Source organism: Suricata suricatta, chromosome X (assembly GCF_006229205.1).
Source record: "Suricata suricatta isolate VVHF042 chromosome X, meerkat_22Aug2017_6uvM2_HiC, whole genome shotgun sequence".
Taxonomy (NCBI): domain Eukaryota; kingdom Metazoa; phylum Chordata; class Mammalia; order Carnivora; family Herpestidae; genus Suricata; species Suricata suricatta.
This window is the reverse complement of record NC_043717.1, coordinates 94,802,404-94,821,083: the sequence shown is the minus strand read 5'-3', so window position 1 is coordinate 94,821,083 and position 18,680 is coordinate 94,802,404. Positions and strand designations below refer to the sequence as shown.

The 18,680-nt window shown below is 41.3% G+C and overlaps 1 protein-coding gene and 1 pseudogene across 1 annotated transcript in view; one reads left to right on the top strand and one right to left on the bottom strand.

Moving 5' to 3' along the window:
* Nucleotides 1–18,680, top strand: part of GPC3 (glypican 3) — a 394,908-nt gene that overhangs the window by 311,309 nt on the left and 64,919 nt on the right. The window lies entirely within an intron of this gene.
* LOC115284279 lies at nucleotides 14,694–17,080 on the bottom strand (annotated as a pseudogene).

Below are 18,680 nucleotides of genomic sequence, written 5' to 3'. Positions count from 1 at the left end.
CAACATCTGGGGCTTATTCATGGTTTTTCAGAAGTTTTTGAAGCTTTTTTATGAGCTGGGTTGACCTCAGATTGAGGAGGAGATTTTTCAACTGTTAAACAGTTTTTTCTTTGCATTCCTAAAGTCATATTGTGTCCAGCTTGTTAATATCCACACAGGGGGCCTTGGGCAGAGTCGGCCAGAGCAGCATGTTTTCGGGACATATTTCCCCATAGCTGTTATTTCCCTTTCTTGTTGAGGATTTGCATGTGTCCCTTTCATCCATGCGGACGGCAGATTCCTCCACAAATAATTGCATTTGACATCACAGTTGTTAGAGAAAATGCAGCGGAGGGGGAGAAATCCCCGTCTCCCTCACACCGAGACAGGGGAGGGAGGAAGCAGGTTAGACAGGGAGATGCATAAACATACGTGGAATGTAGCAGCAGGTAATTCTGTCTGTATTAGTCACCGTAATATCTTGCATGTTGGAATATCAATGGTGTAGATTCCAAGATGTCTAGAATTCAGAAGGAAAAGAAAAAAAAACCCACCGCAAATCAACACCCAGCATCCCATTGACTTATTGGGCCTGACGCTGGAAACACTGGCAGACACGTTTAGTTACTATCCAGGGAGCGTGTGGCAAGGCGCTTTCCCGTATTCTTTTCTAGAAAGGAGCGTAGGTCATTTATGGGGAGCTTCTGGTGGCTGAGGCAAGAGCACATTGCCTGGGGAGACCCCGAGCCCAGCTTCTGATAGGCTGGGGGGTAGGGTGTCATCAGATTGCACCCCAGGCAGAAGTGCCCATCACTGAGACTTTCAGAAAGGCAGAGTCTCTGAAAAGGAGGGCGTGTTCCAGGTGTGATGGTGTTGAAAAAAGCAAAAATTAATCAATGCGCTAGCACTGCAACCAGAAGAAGCTTTCTATGTTAGAAAGTAAGCGGTACTGCCCAAAGAGAAGCCGTCATTCTTAATGGTCTGCAAAACGTTCTGTGGCTAAAACTCTTGGAGGTAAGTCAGTGATTTGGTTTTTCTTTTTCTATTAACTGGCAGGCCTACAAAGGTTCCGTGCAAGCAAAAGAATTTAAACAAATTTCCAAAAATTTGACATTTGAAAATTTGGGGAGTTATTTGGACACAGATGTTCTGCGTTCCGTATTGCGTTTATGTTCTATGCCAGGCTCCTTGATTAACAGCTAGGAGACATACAGACAGTTTAATAAATCAACACATAGAGCTTGAGCTCCTATTATAAATACACTTATTGTTTATTCAGCCACTGAGTGCCAGGTGCTCCACTAGGCCGTGGGAATCTAGAGAGGCTCAAAAATGAATCCGATAGAGTTCTACCCTCAGGAAGCCTTTGTCCTCGTAGAAGAGAGAGACGTGGGCTCAAATAATTACGACACAGGGCAGAATGTGATTGGGATTTTAAGACAGGTCCAAACAAAATGGCGTAGGCATGCTGATGAAGCAGTTTGATTTGGCTGAAGGGACTGGGGAAGGACTCGTGGAGGAAATGGCATATGAGACAGTTCCTGGAGGAGACATAGAATTTCAACAGAAGAGAACACTGGGGGCAAAGCATGGCGACTTGAAACCGCATGGTGGGGGTCAGGGTGGTGTGCCAGGGGCAGTTAGGAATCTGAGTTCGGAGTCCGAGAGAGAAAAGTCTAGACAGCCCAATTTTGAAAACTCAGAACAGTAGCATTTCCTTGGAACCAGGTCTGTTGGGAACAATATTAGAATGCAACCTCTGCTCTGTGGGGGTCCACAATTAAATGAAGAAACAGGACATTCATTTTTCTCTGTGCTGGAAAACAGAACCACCTCTGTGCCATATGGTACATGGGCACCAGGTGAGGAGAGGATGTAGGAAAGCAGCCGACATATTATTGGTGATCTCTTGTTTTTGAGGCCACCTTGGAGCTGACATGGCATGCCCCCCCCATTCAAAGGTCCCCCCCTTCCTAGGCAAACCCAGCCACGAACCACGAACAGACTATTCATCAACATTCGTGGTTGGGAAGGAAGGGGACAGAGGAGAAAAGCTTGACGGGCAAAGGAACAAGCAATTCATTTTTAGGTTGGAGAATGAGAAAATTAACTGATCATAAATTCCAGGTGATTAGTTTTTCTCCTGCTTTATCATGAATAAAAGAGCTGTTCACATTGTGAAAGTAACACCTCATAGTACAGGATGGAATAAGCAGGCAGGCCGAGTTCTCCCTTTGTTTTTGTAAAGGTGTGAGAAGAGGAAGTTTGTGGGACCCAAATCTCAACTCCCTAAGGGACAAAACCCCTTCTCATCATGTATGAACACATAAGGATTTCACACTTCCTGCTACACCGAAAATAGGTTCGATGAAAATAATTTAGTTGTGACTCATTTTGTGTGCCAGGTGTTTACATATCTTTATTATTTTGCCTCTAAGAATTGCATAGGTTTGGAAGATAATTCTTGGGTGAATTAATGTTGTCCCCAGTGGAGTTCCTTTGTGGACACCATTATGCAAGTCCCCGGGGATAGGCTTGAAGAGAGAGAGCCCTGGGGAGAGCGTGCTTTGCTAAGAGGAACCTTCCTTGCTCTCCCTTTGGATCTGGTTGGCTACAGCATCTGCTGCCTTTTGAAGCATTATTTTTCCCGGTTCGTTTCCGTTACCCTATACCACAAGGACCAGTGCACCTGTCTTGTATTGGAAAGGAAGTAAGTGTCAAAGTGAGAACAAAATAAGGAGAATTGGCACATTCCAGGTTTGTGTGGGGCGGCAGTACAATTGCTCTTCCCACTGTGGGAAGGGGGAGAAAATCAGCCACAAGAGGACGGAGTGTTAAATCGTGGCTTGTGTCCACATCCACTCCTGCTGAGATCCCTTTATTTATTTATTTATTTATCTTTAAAATCTTCACTCTCGAAGTAGAGTTGGCCGACAGCATTCTATTCATTTCACGTGTACAACGTAGTGATTTGAGAAGTCCGTACGTGACTCGGTGCTCACCATAAGAAGTGTAGTTCCCCAGCTGTCATGCCTTCAAGTCCCCCCGAAGCTGGCCAAGTTCTTATTTTGAAGTGAATTTTCCAGAGAGCCTACCTTCTGAATAGTGTGGGGAGATCTGCTAGTGAGACCATGCAAGTCACCTCCCCCTCCTCAGCACGGGATCGATGCAACAGCAAAGGGTCAGGACTTCAGAAGACTCCATTTTGAGTAAGATGTGATGCCAAGTTTGCAGTGACTCTCGGGCATTAAAGATCCTGCAGCATTTCTTAAAGGAGTGTTTGCCCCGACCTCCTTGGCCAAAGTTCACATCTGGTAACTGCATCTGTTGACATTGGCCTCCCTCGTCCCTCTCAGCTGTGTACAATATTGCCTCTCTTGCATCCTGTCTCAGACTGTTGTATAGCGTTGCTCTGTGCTATTAAAGAGCAATTGCATTTCACCCAGCAGGGCATGCACGCAGAAACCCTTTGGGAAAAGCGGTGCTATAGAAATGTCAGATCAACAGCATTTTTTCTCTTGTGAGCCAGGAAGTGTAAGTGTAAGGAACAGATCCAAACACTGCACAGAATAACCGCTCATGTGTTTGGCAGGGTCAGCGATGACCATATGCAAGGCCAGATAGGCCAAGGGTCAGGAAGACCCCTTATCGATAGGAAAATGAAAGCAGAATGTTTTTTGAAAGTCATTTGGGTGGGGGCATGCCCTGTAAGTTCAGAATAACATCTAAGGAATTTTGGAATTTTCTGGAAGGTAGATGGCTTCTATTTGTTTGGGTCTCTGCTCTTTATGTACACAAACATTTAATTCCCATAACCCTGTGGGGCAGGTATGACTAGAAGTCTAATTTTATAGCATAGGGAAGTGGGGGTTAGTGATGTTCAGGATCTAAGGTCTCACTTCTAGCAAGTGAAGAGAACAAAAGAAATAAGAATCCAGATCTTCCGATTCCAAATTCCTGAGTCTTTGCAGAATCCCATAGCTCAGTGAGTGTGTTGGTTGTGGTTTGATGAATGAAGCATGGATCTGGCATACCTCCTAGGTACATTTAAAATTGTTTTTAAGTTTATTTATTTTGAGAGAGAGAGAAAAAAATTAGGGGAGAGGCAGAGAGAGAGGGAGAGAGAATTCCAAGCAGTGTGGGACTTGACCTCACAAACCGTAAGATCATGACCTGAGTCACCCAGGAGCCTCTAGATTCATTGTAGACATTGAGTTACTAGAATTTGGGGAGATTTTGGAAAGCCCAGTGATGTTGATACCTGAGGTTAGGACCAAAATTTCAAAATGTTACAGTTTAAATAATCGAAACCTTTCTAAAATAGACTTCCTGGGGCACCTGGGGGGCTCAGTCGGTTAGGCATCCGACTTCAGCTCAGGTCATGATCTCACAGTCCATGGGTTTGAGCCCCGCATCGGGCTCTGTGCTGACAGCTCAGAGCCTGGAGCCTGCTTCAGATTTTGTGTCTCCCTCTCTCTCTGCCCCTCCCCTACTTACTCTCTGTCTCTGTCTCTCAAAATAAAATAAAGACATAAAAATTTTTTAATAATAAAAACAAAATAAAATAGACTTCCTTACCTTGTCGCATGCTTGCCTGGCACTGCAGATGGACATGCTCTAAGTTGTCACTGCAGCGTCAAAGATTCTTTTTGGCTATTTGTGCCTTTGGCTCTGGCCCAGAGACCTCTAGGCCTCACAGAATAGCTCAAATAAGTACTGCCTTGCTGGTGCATTGTCATTTTCAAGTCGCTCCTGTGGTTTTTGGGTAAACAGTGGCATTTTGCATCCGTAGAAGAGTGAGTATACATTGGAAGTGACTGATTCTACAAAGTGGTTTAGTCATTGGACAGGATCTGTCTGTCCCAGTATACATTTATTGCTATTAAATATTGGCTGTGGTTGCCATGCGTGTGGAATTAGGTGAGAGGCAGAGAAAAGAGCTCATGAGTACTATAATAGAAAGACGTATACACTGAGCAAAGAGACACATTTCCTAGGGGCAAGGCCAAACAAAGCAAATATGGAGAAAAGTGGGAGACATAGGGATAGAAAAGAGAGATTGCACTAGCGTAGTAATTTAGTCTTAAAAAGTGTCACCTTGGACTTCACGGAGTTAGGTGTCTCCCGGCTGGTAGCATGCTCAAAGCGGCTGAAAGGTAGGTAGGTTAAGGAAGGAGTCTGGCAAGACCTAGCTTGCTTAAAGACAGCACACATTTTCATCCACACTTGAGTTCCTCTCTTGTAACATTGACGAACACAATGTCTCCCTTTTCACAAAGATATTTTTAGCCATTTTATTGAGATAGAATTTACAATTCATATGTACCTACGATCTGAAGTTTGAGTAAACGTGTACAGTTGTGTAATCAATACCTCTATCCAGTTTGGAACGTTTCCATCACCCCAACCAGGTCCCCCTGTTTACAGCTACGTCCCGTCCCCACCCCCAGGCAACCACTAAACGACTTTCTGTCCCTACAGATTTTCCTCTTCTGAACATTTCATATCAATTCTGAACATTTCATACCAAAGGAACTATTATACAAGATGGGGTCTTTTGGGTCTGTCTTCTTTCACTTAGCATAATGTTGAGGTTTACATATGTCGTGGCATGGATCAGGACTCTGTTGCTTTTCAGTGCCAAGGAAGATGTCAATGTCTGCATATACCGTATTTTGTTTATCCATTTACCAGTTGATGGATATTTGCGTCGTTTCCAGATTTGCGCTACTACAAACAATGCTGTAATGCTAAGCACATTCACAGACAAGTCCTTGCGTAGATATGTGTGTTCACTTCTTCGGGGTAGATACCTAGGCATGTAATGGCTGAGTCGCATGATAAATGTACGTTTAACTTTTTGAGAAACTGCTATCTTCCAAAGCGGTTGCGCCATTTTTACGTTTCCTGCTAGCAACGTATGACGGTCCTAGTTTATCTGCATCTCATTCAACCCTTGGGGTCATTCTCTGACTATAGACTTTCTGGTAGATATATGTGGTGTCTCATAATTTGCATCTCCCCGGTGACTCGTGTGCTTACCCACCCCTTGTATATCTTTTTTGATGAAATGTCTATTCAAATCATTTTGCATGGGTATTTTATAGTTTAAATAATGGGAGGGAAGTAGAAAGAATGAGACTATGCTAGGAGAATCTCACCCTTCTCCCTTCCACATGCTCATTAGCCCTTGTCTCTTTTTGCCATTCTGGGGGGTTTGTTTACTTGTTTTGTTTTGAATAAATAAAGGACTGAGGTGGTCTACAGTAATTCACTGGGCTAAACAGAATGTCTGAGGACATTGATAATCTTCTTGGTGGAACTAGAGTTTCTGTGCTCTGGGGCAGAGGTCTACTTACCTTAAACTGGCGGAATATTACAAAGTGCTTTCATATGTATGTCATCTCACTGACTCTTCACAGTGGCTCCAGGAGGTACCACTTTTATTATCTGCTTTTCACAGGGCAGGCTCTGATCCAGCAAGTGACATGTACACATGTGATCAGCTGATAAGTTGGTAGAGCTGAGTTTTGACCCCGTATCTGGCTCCCAATCCTCCACCCTTTCCATTGTCGCGGGCAGCCACACCGCAAGGTCCACTTGGGTTTCATGTGTCAGAACTGCAGCAAAGCCTAGACCAGCACCTTCAGGATATCACATGTGGGAATGGCTGCTGGACAAACTTTCCGGAAGCATTTCCTCTGTTACTTGATTGAATGGTTTTGCCCGTTTGCCCTTGGTCCAGATGTCTGGGTCTCTGTATTAAGGACAACCTGATTGTAATCTGGAAACAATGAGGACTCCGAACATCTGTTGAGAAAAGGAAATCTAATAGATGAGATGGCATAGCCTGATTGGAGATTATTTTAGGAGCTAATCAGTTTACATAAAACCAACCAAACAATGTTCAATTGACAAAATGCTGACTTGTAGGATCAAAATTCTGTAAAACAATATTGAATGGGAAAATGAGAATACCTATTATTGGAGAAATTAGTTTTTAATTTATTATATTCAGGGGCACCTGGGTGGCTCAGTTGATTAAGCATCCAACTCCTGATTTCAGCTCAGGTCAAGATCTCATGGTTTGTGAGTTTGAGCCCCGTGGTGGGCTCTGCTTGGGATTCTCATTCCCCCTCTCACTCTCTCTCAGCCCCTTCACCCCCTTTCAAAAATAAATAAGTTAACTTGAAAATTTTATTAGATTCACTGGCCCCTAAGGGTTTAAGAATGTTTTGTTGTAGGGGGTGGTGGGTTACAACAGTTCTGTGTCATTCAAGGGGGTGTTTTCAAACATTTTGTCTGTTTAGGCTCATAAATCACTGAAAATGCACCAGATACAGCACACACACAAACACGTCCTTTGTTAGATGGCACACCTTAGCTGGGGTTGGAAATATGCTTATTATTCCTGGGGCATGCAAGAGAAGTACAGAACACAGCCCCTTCCCCTCACGAGTTTACACATTATAGTCACACATAGAGAAGAATTAGAAAGTAATATAAGGCAGAGCCTAAGAAACTGCTAAATTGAGCACAAGAACAACAAGACTTGTGAGAAGGAAATGATCATAGGAAGCTGAGTGCTGTGGCCCAAGCAACTAGAACAGTACCGGCACTTAGTTTAGCATCAACTACATGAAACTTCTCATTAAAAAATTTTTTTAAGTTAATTTATTTATTTTGAGAGAGCAAGAAAGCATGCACGAGCAGGAGAGGGGCAGAAAGAGAGGGAGAGAGAGAATCCCAAGCAGGCTCCACACTGTCAGCGCAGAATCTATGCGGGGCTCAAACGTGCAAACCGTGAGATCGTGACCTGAGCCAAAACCAGAGTCAGATGCTTAGTTGACTGAGCCTCCCGGGTGTACCTAAACTTTCTAAATTATACAGTACAGTGTCATTATAGAAGTTTAGAAATTGCATTTGAACAAAAATAAATTAATCCACTTCTAATTTTACTACCCAGAAAGGACTGTTTGGGCACATACTTATTATATACTGTGTTGCTTTTAAAATAAAAAATGTTGGCATGTCTGGGTGGGTCTGTCGGTTAAGCACCTGACTCTTGATTTTGGCTCAGGTCGTGATCTCGCTTGAGATTCTCTCTCCTTTTCTCTCTGCTCCTCTCCTGCTCGCTCTCGCTCTCTCAAAATAAATAAATAAACATTAAAAATATATAAAAATAAAAATTTTAACTGTTCTTTATAGAAACAGAGGAAAACTCCTCTGTCCTGAAAAGTAATCATTATCATCTGCCCTGACAGTACATACCGAAGTGTGTTACTCAGAATTTTTATTGGTATAACCAACAAGTATATGAAGAGATGCTCAAAATCCGTAATCATCAGGGAAGTGCAAATCAAAACCATATGAGATACCACCTACTTGGTGGGGAGGGTGCTATGAAAAGAAGAACCCAGAAAATGACAAATATTGGCATGAATGTGGAGAGATTGGAGCCCTTGTGTGTTGTTGGTGGGGATGCAGAATGGTGCAACCACAGCGGAAAACAGCACGGTGGTTTTTCAAAAATTAAAAATAAAATTACCATACGATACAGCAATGCCACGTCTGGGTACAGATCCGAAAGAATTGAAAGCGGAATCTCAAAGAGACCCTCTTCCACCATATTCACTGCAGTGTTATTTACAATAGCCAAGGGGTAGAAGCAACCTGAGTGTTCATCAACGGATGCATGGATAAACAAAATGTGGTCTCTACAAGCAATGGAAGATCAGTCAGCCTAGAATGAAATCCTGTCGCTCACTACAACCCGGCTGAATCTTACAGACATGGTGCTAAGTGAAATAAGGCAGTCACAAAAGATCAAAACTTATGATACTCGTACGTGAGGTACTGAGAGGAGTCAGATTCATAGAGGAGAAACTAGGACAGTGGTTGCCAGGGCTGCGGGAGCAGGCATGGGCGAGTTGTTGTTTAACGGGTATGGAGTTTCAGTTTTGCAAGATGAAAATGGCCCAGAGATTGGTTCACAACAGTGTGAACATGCATGACACCGCCGAACTACTCATTTAAAAATGGCTAAGATGGTCGATTTTATGTGTATTTTACTGTAGTTTTACATTTTTCTTTGAAAAGCATTCCATATGCTCAAATAAGGAAACCGTGGATTAAACAAAATTAGTTTTTGTACAGCAGGACTTCTCAGAACCTTTACTACGCTGATGTGCATTATGACGCTCTAAAAAGAGATGTATAGCATGATGTGTTTTCCCAATTTATGTGACCATGGATCTCTTTTTCCAGAGTCATATGGAACTAAGGAAGTGTATTAAGGAATACACGTTAGGAAACATTGCTATAAAGTCTTGCTGATTTAACATCTTACCTCTCCAATAGAAATGTTACTTCAACAAGACACCTGGGGTGATCAGTGTTTATCCCAAAGGAATGTGTTACTAGAGACGGAACGTCAAGCCCTGCAAGAAGAAAAGGAGTCGGGGGCACAGAGCCACCCAGCACCTCTCACACCTCGGTTTGTCAGCAGCCAACTGTTCTGCCTACTTGCAAGATCAGCCCTGCATTTTGGCAAGTGAGAGAAGAGGCCCTCAGATTTAGAAGTTCTTCTTAGGAGGAATACTCTTCAGTATCTGATTATAAAATTTCATGATTTCATTAAGGCATTCATCCAGTCGTTCCAGTAAGGGCAGCAGACATTTCCAAGCAGGAGCTTGAATGCGGTGCTAGAAACTTTGGATGGACAGAATTCAGGTTAAGGGAAAGATAATTCTCTGGGTTGAATATCTTCATGTGTAACTCAAAACGAGAGGTTGCCAGGAGGTTTAAATGTACTGTAGTTGAGTTAAAGGAGGAGGATGTCATGGTTAAAAGCCAAGAATTTCCTCTAGGAGCAGGTGAAAAAACAGCTGACATTCCTGATTGTTTTTCTAAGTGTTTAAAATGACTTTTCCAGACCTAAAGCCTGTAAGCATTTTATTAACATTTGATTAGCAATTATTCCTTACAGTGTTGAAGCTGAAATTAGGATCCGGTTTCCTTCCATTGCCAAAAAAAAAGAAAAACCCAAACCAAAACAAAACCCCCAAATAATTCAACTTGTATGAAGAATCATTCCAAAATAATTTTCCCCTTTCCTCTCCTTAGCAGTCTAAAGAACACATGGACTGTCAGAGCTGGGAAAGACTTAGAACACATACAGTCCAACTCCCTGCTTGTATATGTGGGGAAAGCAAGGCCCCGAGAGGGGAAGAGATTTCCGCCGAGACTCAAAGAGTGGCGGGACCGAGAATCTTTCTTTCACTGCTTCCCTAGTGCTTTTTCTGATCCGCAGATCTGTGGGGGCCCAAAATAGCTATGACTCCAGGTCAGATTTGTTTATACTTTATAAGACGAGTGAATAACAGGGGTTTTATTTGAATGCCAGAATGCAATTTCTCTTAGGTAATACAGTTTGTAAGCTGAGCATGAAACGTAAAACCTGAAATACATCAGTGTTCACAGCATGTAAGAATGTACAGTCAACTCTAATGTGGCATTTTGTTTTATGTGTAAACATATAGCAATTAGGTCAAATCACCTGGAATCACTTGGTGGCTTTGATTCCTGCGGATGCCCATGGCAGATTTACTCCCATTTCTAAAGGGAATTGGTATTATGAATTATCTGGCTTTATAGGAACACTGTATGGTATGCCCTATTTGTAAGTGATACACAGACTACGTAGCTAAATTAAAACCAGGAAATAGCTGACATGTCAGGAAAGGTTGGCTAGAATACAGAAGAGGTAAAATGTATGTTGCTTAAAAAAAGAGGGCTTTTTGTAATTTTCACATTTGCTTGCTAATTAGCATGTTGGTGTATACGTATTTAAGGCCGTATGCCATTGACCGGCTTAGAAGCCACCACCAATCAACCAGTTAGGGGGACAGTTCTGATGTCAACCCGATGGTTTATCTCCTGGTTCTCTTCGAGGGTCCTGAGGACATTAGAATAGTTAGGATGGGGACCTGGTCTGTTCCATGGATGCTTGGGAGAAGCCGTCAACGAATGCAGATGCTGAGACAGGTACAGTTGAATTCTTTTAGGATAGCTAAGCGTTACCTGCACCACAGCCTCCAAGTGGCAAGATTATAATCAGTAATAAGAATGACAAAGATGAGGGTGGATTTAAAGATTGTGAAAATGCCTGAACCACGAACATTAAGGGTCAGACCAGTTAAGGCATATTTTCCTTCTGTCCTCGACTCCGCGCTCCTGGATGGATCGACAAATGTCAAAAAGGTGCCGTGGGGCAAACAGGGAGCCTGAGAGGCAGCAGTTTCACAAAGAGAGTTAGTTCCTGGCTTGGTAAATTCAGTACCCGGAGTAAGCATTGTACCCCAGGGCGTTACATTTAGTCAGGACCCACGGGGGCGGTCTCCATTTGCCCTTAGAGAGATTGCCCGCAGAATCATTTGTCTTCTTTATGTTTGGGATGTGTTTGGAATTTGCTTTTTGTTCTGTTTTGGTAACAATAATAAGCTCCCAGATCTTACTTGCAGTTCCTCAGATACCTGTGGACTGGCACAGATAAATCTTCGAATCGCCTAACCAAGTTTCGAAGTAGGCCTGTGTTGAATTTGTACTGATGAGACAGAAAGCCGGCATCATTCATTTAAAGAGACCATTGCGGCTGTGTTCCAAAAGGACTGGATAGTAATATTTCTTTTGTAAGAAGAAGCTGGAAATGTGATGGGACTTTCAGAAAAATAACCGTTTCATATGCCAAGTTTCCCACTTGCTTTCCAAAGACTCATTCACACAGTGCCTGTTCTCTTAGCAGTAGGAGTGAATCTAACTTCCCCAGTAATCCGTAACCTTCCAATATATTATTCATGGTTTAGGAATCATTTTGATTTTCTACCTCAAGAATTTAGCCAAATGAGAACTATTTCCTGAACTCTTTTTTTCCCCAGTACTTCTTCATGTGCTAAAACTCTCCACACTCTTGTCAGATCAGAACTAGCTACGTTGGCCTCCATGGTTCACTTTCCCATCATCTGAATGAGTACTGAAAGCAGATCCGTGAGAGAACCTTGTGGAAGGTGAAGACCACTGAGCCTTTGGTGTAGTACGATATTTGATATGCCTGGTTTTCAGGCAAGTTGAGACAAATAAAATAAAGCTTCTCCCTTAAGAGTGTTCTCAGAAAGTATCTTTTCACAGGAGTGGATACCGAGTCATGTCTTTAAAGAGTCAAACTTTTCAGTGTCTCTTTAATGACAAAATGGGAAGTTGAGTTCTAGATTTGGGGTTGCAAATTCTTCCCAATTGGTTGGTTCCCTTTTTCGTTTTATTTTTATTGAGATAAAATGCATATACCATAACATTCACCCTATTAACATGTATAATTTAGTGGTTATTAGAATATTGATCAGGTTGTACAACTGTCACTGCTGTCTCATTCCAGAACATTTTCATCACCTCAGAAAGAAACCCATACCCGTTAGCAATCACTCCCCACTGCCCCCTCTCCCAGACACCTGGCAACCACCAATCTTCTTTGTTTCTATGGGTTTATCTATTCTGAACATTTTAACTTTTTTAAGCAAGTTTAATTATTTTGAGAGAGAGAGAGAGAGAGAGAGAGTGGGAGGGGAGGGGCAGAGAGAGGGAGAGAGAGAGAATCCCAGGCGGACTCCACGCTGTCAGTGCAGAGCCTGATGTGCGGCTCAAACCCATGAATTGTGAGATTATGAACCTGAGCCAAGTCAGACACTTAACCAACAGAGTCACCCAGGCATCCCTCATCTGAACATTTTATATCGATGGCATTATATAATGTGTGGTCCTTTGTAACTAGCTTACCATAATGTTTTCTGGGTCTATGTTGTAGTAGGCATCAGTACTTTGTTCCTTTTTATGGCTGAATAATATTCCATTGTGTGGGTATATGCCACGTTTTATTTTTCCATTCATCTGTTGATGGGCACTTGAGTTGTTTCTACCTTCTGGCTATTGTGAATATTGTTGCTATGACCATTGGTGAACAAGTATCTGTTTGAGTCCTTGGTTTCAATTCTTTTTGGTCTATACCTAGGAGTGGAATTGCTGGGGCATACAGTAATTATACATATATTATAAATTTTATATAAATTTTATAAATTATATATATGGAGAGAGAAAATATAATCTTATATGTATATTATGTATATAACTTTCTTAAGTTATATATAATAATTTAATTTATTGAAGAGCCACCAAACTGTTCCCACAATGGCTGCACCATTTTTACATTTCCACCAGCAATGTTATGAGAATTCCACTTTTCCCATATCCTAACACTTGTTATTTTCTATTTATTATTATTGTAGCCATTTTACTGAGTGTCAAATATCTCATTGTAGTTTTGTTTGCACACCACCAATGATTCATAGTGTTGAGCATCTTTTCATTGGCCATTTCTATGTCTTCTTTGAATAAGTGTTTATTCAGAACCTTTCTGTAGTCTTTTAAATTGGGTTGTCTTTTCATTTTGACTTAGAAGAGTTCTTTAGATATTCTGGATACCAGATCCTTATCAGATCTGTGGTTTGCAAAAATTTTCACCCAATTTTTGGGGTTTCTTTTTACCTTTTTGATACACAAAAGTTTTCCGTTTTGATAAAGTTCAATTTATCTACTTTTTTCTTTTGTCACTGCTTTTGCCTCACTCAGGTTCACAAAACTTACCCCTGTGTTTTCCTCTAAAAATTTTATAATGTTATGCTCTTATGTTTTGGCTTTGGTCCACTTTGAGTTAATTTGTGTGTACGATGTGAGGTAGGATTCCAATATAATTCTTTTGCATTTGGGTATCAAGTTTCCCCAGCTCCAGTCTTTTATTTCCAGTTGATCTTCTCATGGTTCTATCTCTTATTGCAATTGGGGTTTTGAAGTCTCCAGTTATTATTTGTAAATTTTCAGTTTTTCCTTTCAATTCTGTCAGTTTTGCTCGAGATCTTTTCAAGCTCTATCGTTAGGTACATATACATTTATATTGTAAATTATTGGTGTATTGACCCTTAATAATTAAAAAATGACCTTATTTGTCTATAGTAGCAATTTCTGTCCTAGAATAAATTTTGTCTTATATTGGTATAGGCACTCTAGCTCTTTTTCATTTACTATTTGCGTGTCATACTTTTTCCATCTTTTTACTTTCAACCTATTTTTGTCTTTGAATATGAAGTGTAACTCTTCTAGGCAGCATATAATTAGATCTCTGACCTTACATTGAAGAATTTGATCTATTTAACCAAATGTCATTACTGATATTATAGGATTTATATCTGTTATTTTGCTATTTATTTTCTATATATGTTTCTTTTTTCCCTGCGTTCCTCCATTACTGCCTTCTTTTGTGTTAAATAGGTATTTTCTAGTTTATCATTTAATTCCTTTGTCATTTATTTTGTTTTTAAAGTAACTTTCATGGGGCACCTGGGTGGCTCAGCCGGTTAAGCGTCTGACTTTGGCTCGGGTCATGATCTTGTGGTTGGTGGGTTCGGGCCCTGCGTCAGGCTCTGTGCTGACAGCTGGCTCAGAGTCTGGAGCCTGCTTCAGATTCTGTGTCTCCCTCTCTCTCTGACCCTCCCCTGCTCACGCTGTCTCTCTCTCCCTCTCTCTTTCTCAAAAATAAATAAAACATTTAAAAAAAATTTGTTTAGAAATATACAAGAACCTTATTTTTAAAACTTTTAAACTAGTAATCATTAGAGAGGAATCTTCTTTAACTTGATAGTTTCTTCTACATTTGAAAAGTATCTCATCTTTGTTAAAATTTCCTTGGCTTTTTCAAAATCATCTTGTTCAAAAGCTCTGCTCACACTGTCAGTCAGTTCCTTCTGTTTAGCTCCGACAATAGATTCAATCTCTTTCATAGCAGTTTCACTTTGAACTTCTGCAAGTTTTTCATTGATTTCCATTATTTCCATAAGGAATTGCTGGTCCAGTTCAGAATCTGTACCTTGAGGAATCTCTACTCCACGGAGTTTTAGATGGTATAGTCCCCTGCTCGGCGGGACCAGAGGGTCTTATAGGCATCATTCACCAGGGTCAAATGCTTCTCTGAGAAGTCTTTCTCAGTCTGAGACCTCTGGCTGAAGAAATTGGTGTGGACCAAACGCTGCAGTTGCTGGCATCTATCCTGGAGCTTTGCTGTGTCCAATCTGAAGGCATGGTTGCAGTCCATGAGGCTGAAGTAATCTCGAGTGGGGTCAGGTGGCTGCAGCGCGGGGCACTGTGGGCAGAAGAACCCTTCTCCCTGCATGGGGCCCCCTGGGCCGCCGCAGTTCCAACGGCTAGCTAGCCACAGCCCCCACGCCCTGAGCAAGGTGCTGGTCCTCCCGCTCCACCAAAAAATATGTTTTAAGTTATTTTCTTAGTGGTTGCCTTGTGGATTACAATTAACATCGTAATTTATAGCAATCTAATTTGGATTAATACCAACTTAATTTCATTAGTATATAAAACATCACTACTACATAACTTTATTTTCTCTCTCCTCCTTTGTGCTGTTATTGTCCTACGGTTTACATCTCCATAGTTATGAGCTCATCCACACGTATTTGTAATGATTGCATTATGCGTTTGTCCTTTAAAACCAATAGAAGCAAATATTTGCTGAACGAAATACAATAATATTACCTATACAGCTACCTTTACTAGTGCTCTTCATTTTTCCCAGTGGCTTTGGGTTATTGTCTAGTGTCCTTTCATTTCAGCCTAAAGGACTCCTTTCAGCATCTCTTGAAGGGCATGTCTAATAGCGACACGCCCCCTTGGCTTTTGTTTATCCAAGAATGTCTTAATTTCACGTTCATTTTTGGAAGCACCCTTTTGCCAGATACAGAGTTCTTCATTGATGGTTTCTTTCTTTCAGTGTTTTGAGTGCGTGATCCCACTGACTTCTGGGCTTCTTGGTTTCTGATGAGAAATTGGCTGTTAATCTTCTTGTGTATTACTTATACACGATGAGTTCCATTTCTCACGGCTTTCATGGTTCTCTCCTTGTCTTTGCCTTTCAGCACAGAGGTATGAGAAGTAATAGGCTCAGATAATTATTTAACATACAGAAAAGAAGTGAAAGTTCACAAAGCAATACAGCGAATGAGTATGCTTTTCTCAAAGCAAGGTAATGTTTCTAAGGGTACAGGTTTGGCCAGTATAAAGGAGATACTGTGTTGATAACGAAAGTGAAGGAACCATTCTCCCAGTTGATGGAAAATAGATCTTATTCCTGGCTGGTATACTTAGAATAAGAAACAGAAGTCAAATTGGGGAAGGGTAGAAAAGGAGAAGGACTGGCTAGCAGTAATAGCAGCCCCCTGTAAACCCCTGTGGCCCTCCGGGTTTTATATTACTTATCGAGACAGTCATATATTTGTTTCCCATTAATTAAGGTATCTGTCTGCAGAAGCGTGAGTACCTGAGTGTGTGAATTTGTTGGTCACTTGGTCCCTGATATTGTAGATGGTGCACTTAAAGCAGAAGGTCTCTGCACTGTCATCTCACAGATGGTGATGCTGGAATTTAGTTCAAGCTTGTGTGATCATCATATACAACTCTAGTCATGTCCCTCACTCCTTCTGGAAACATGAAAAAACAAGATGTCCACCATCTGAAATGTCAGGGTAGTCCTTAAACATAGTTGCTATTTAAAGATGTATAAATTACAACTAGCCCACCAAAGTTAATCTCTGAGATAGCAACATATTTGAAGTTTTGATTTAGTTGAAAGCCAGCTATGACTTACGGATCTAACATTCAGTTTAACAAAATCAATCAAATGCTTAAATGTGTATGACAGGAAACAAAATCGGATTATGTTTAACTGAAAGCAAATGCAAGGATTTCAGTATGATTAAGTTTCTCTGAGATGTTTTCAACTGGAATTACTTGGGAATATACAGGAAGAGATGAATGGGAGAAAAGGAAGTACCGATATTTTGATGGGTTGATTTATCCACTTAAGAGTGGATGAGGTGAGGACTTTGGAAGGTATTATTCCACTACCTTCCCCCAACTTCTAGAGAGGAACTCTTTATGGACTATCTATTTCTTGAGGGCAAACTCCATGTTCTATATACCACTTACCCATGCCAACCTGGATGTTGGCTGCCACATGCTCCCAGAGGCCATGGTGCCCTCTTCCTACCCTATGATTTGAGCAGGTTTGGCTAAGGACCCGGGAAGAAGAACCTCATTGCCCTCCTCCTGGAGCTAAAGGCATTTCACATCCCTCAAGTCCCTCCACCTCTCTCTTATCTTACTTGTCCTCAACTGATTCTCCTATGATAGATATCCCCAAGAATTAGGCAGAAAAGTAGAATTATTTACAGCACTGGTATGGTTGAAAAGTTGTACCAACTATTGGCTTTGTGGGCTTGCTGTGCCCATTTGTAAAATGGGGTCATTAGATCATGATTTCTCAAGCCTTTTCTAACTCACTTACCATTCCAAGTCTATGACCCAAATCCCTTAGTAATGTATTGAATATAATGCTGTGTACTTCTGGGTCCTCAATACATCTAATACCTCCATTTCTCATCCTGGACACCATTCTGTCGGAGGTAAGTTCTCTGCTTCGCAACCATCTCCTTCCCTATTATACCTACCTAGGACATACAAGTTGATTTCTTTGAAAATGAAAATTACCATGGCTGTGTCCAGAAGTATGTTGAGGTGATATGATGTTCAGAATGTATGCATATTACCTGGTTAAACATTGTGGAGGAGAGAAACAATTACTGATTTAACAGAATGTTAACAGACTGTGACTAAAAAGAACCCCAGAGGATGGTGGAGAAGCCCACGTTAAAACCAGGCAAGTCATTTTTACCTACTGAGCTCAGTGAAAAACAAAGAAAGGTAGAACCATAAATATGCGTTGGCTACAGTCTGTTATAAGCTGTCCTTTTTCCCTCCCACACTTATATTCTATTTCTGCAACTCTATCAGAACTATCATCACCCAGTTGTTTTGTGGGATAGGAAAAGAGTCCAGGTAAGACATCCAGCCAAGCACTTCAGTCCCAGGAGCCAGCAAAATGTATGTATCCCCATCCACCAAAGAGAACCAACAGAGAAAATAATTCACTATAATCTTTACTGACATATACCTCCCCAAAATAACATGAGATCAAGCCCCTCCCAACACTGAGTACAAATTAGCTGGACTGGGTTCCGTGATTCTCTTTCCAGATCCTGTGGTTAAATTCTAATAAGCTTCTTAGGAAAACCAAGGGGCCTGTCTGAGAAATGGAATCCGAGGCAGAGCCAGTAGGAGAAATGTTTGATGGAGTTTGGAGTCCAAGAATAAGAAGCAATGATGACAGAGACCCAAAAGGGAATGGAAATTACTAGAATTACTAGACTTCAGCCCTGTGCTTTCTTCCGAGAAGTGAAATTAACGTATGCTACCAAATGGCCAGGATACAGGTACACTAAATTAGTGAATGTTTTATTCAGGGGATAAAGGGTGTGTTTGAAGAATAGATTAGCCAAATGCTTAGTAGAAATTATTTTGTAAGCATATACAATCAACCCAGCAGAACATTCTGCAACTAGAATTTCTTTGTTTTTAATGTTTTTTCATTATTGAGAGAATGTTTTTCTATTTTTAACGTGTATTCATTTTGTGTGTGCTTGCACACAAATGGGGGAGGGGCAGAGAGAGGGGAAAAGGATCCAAAGCTGGCT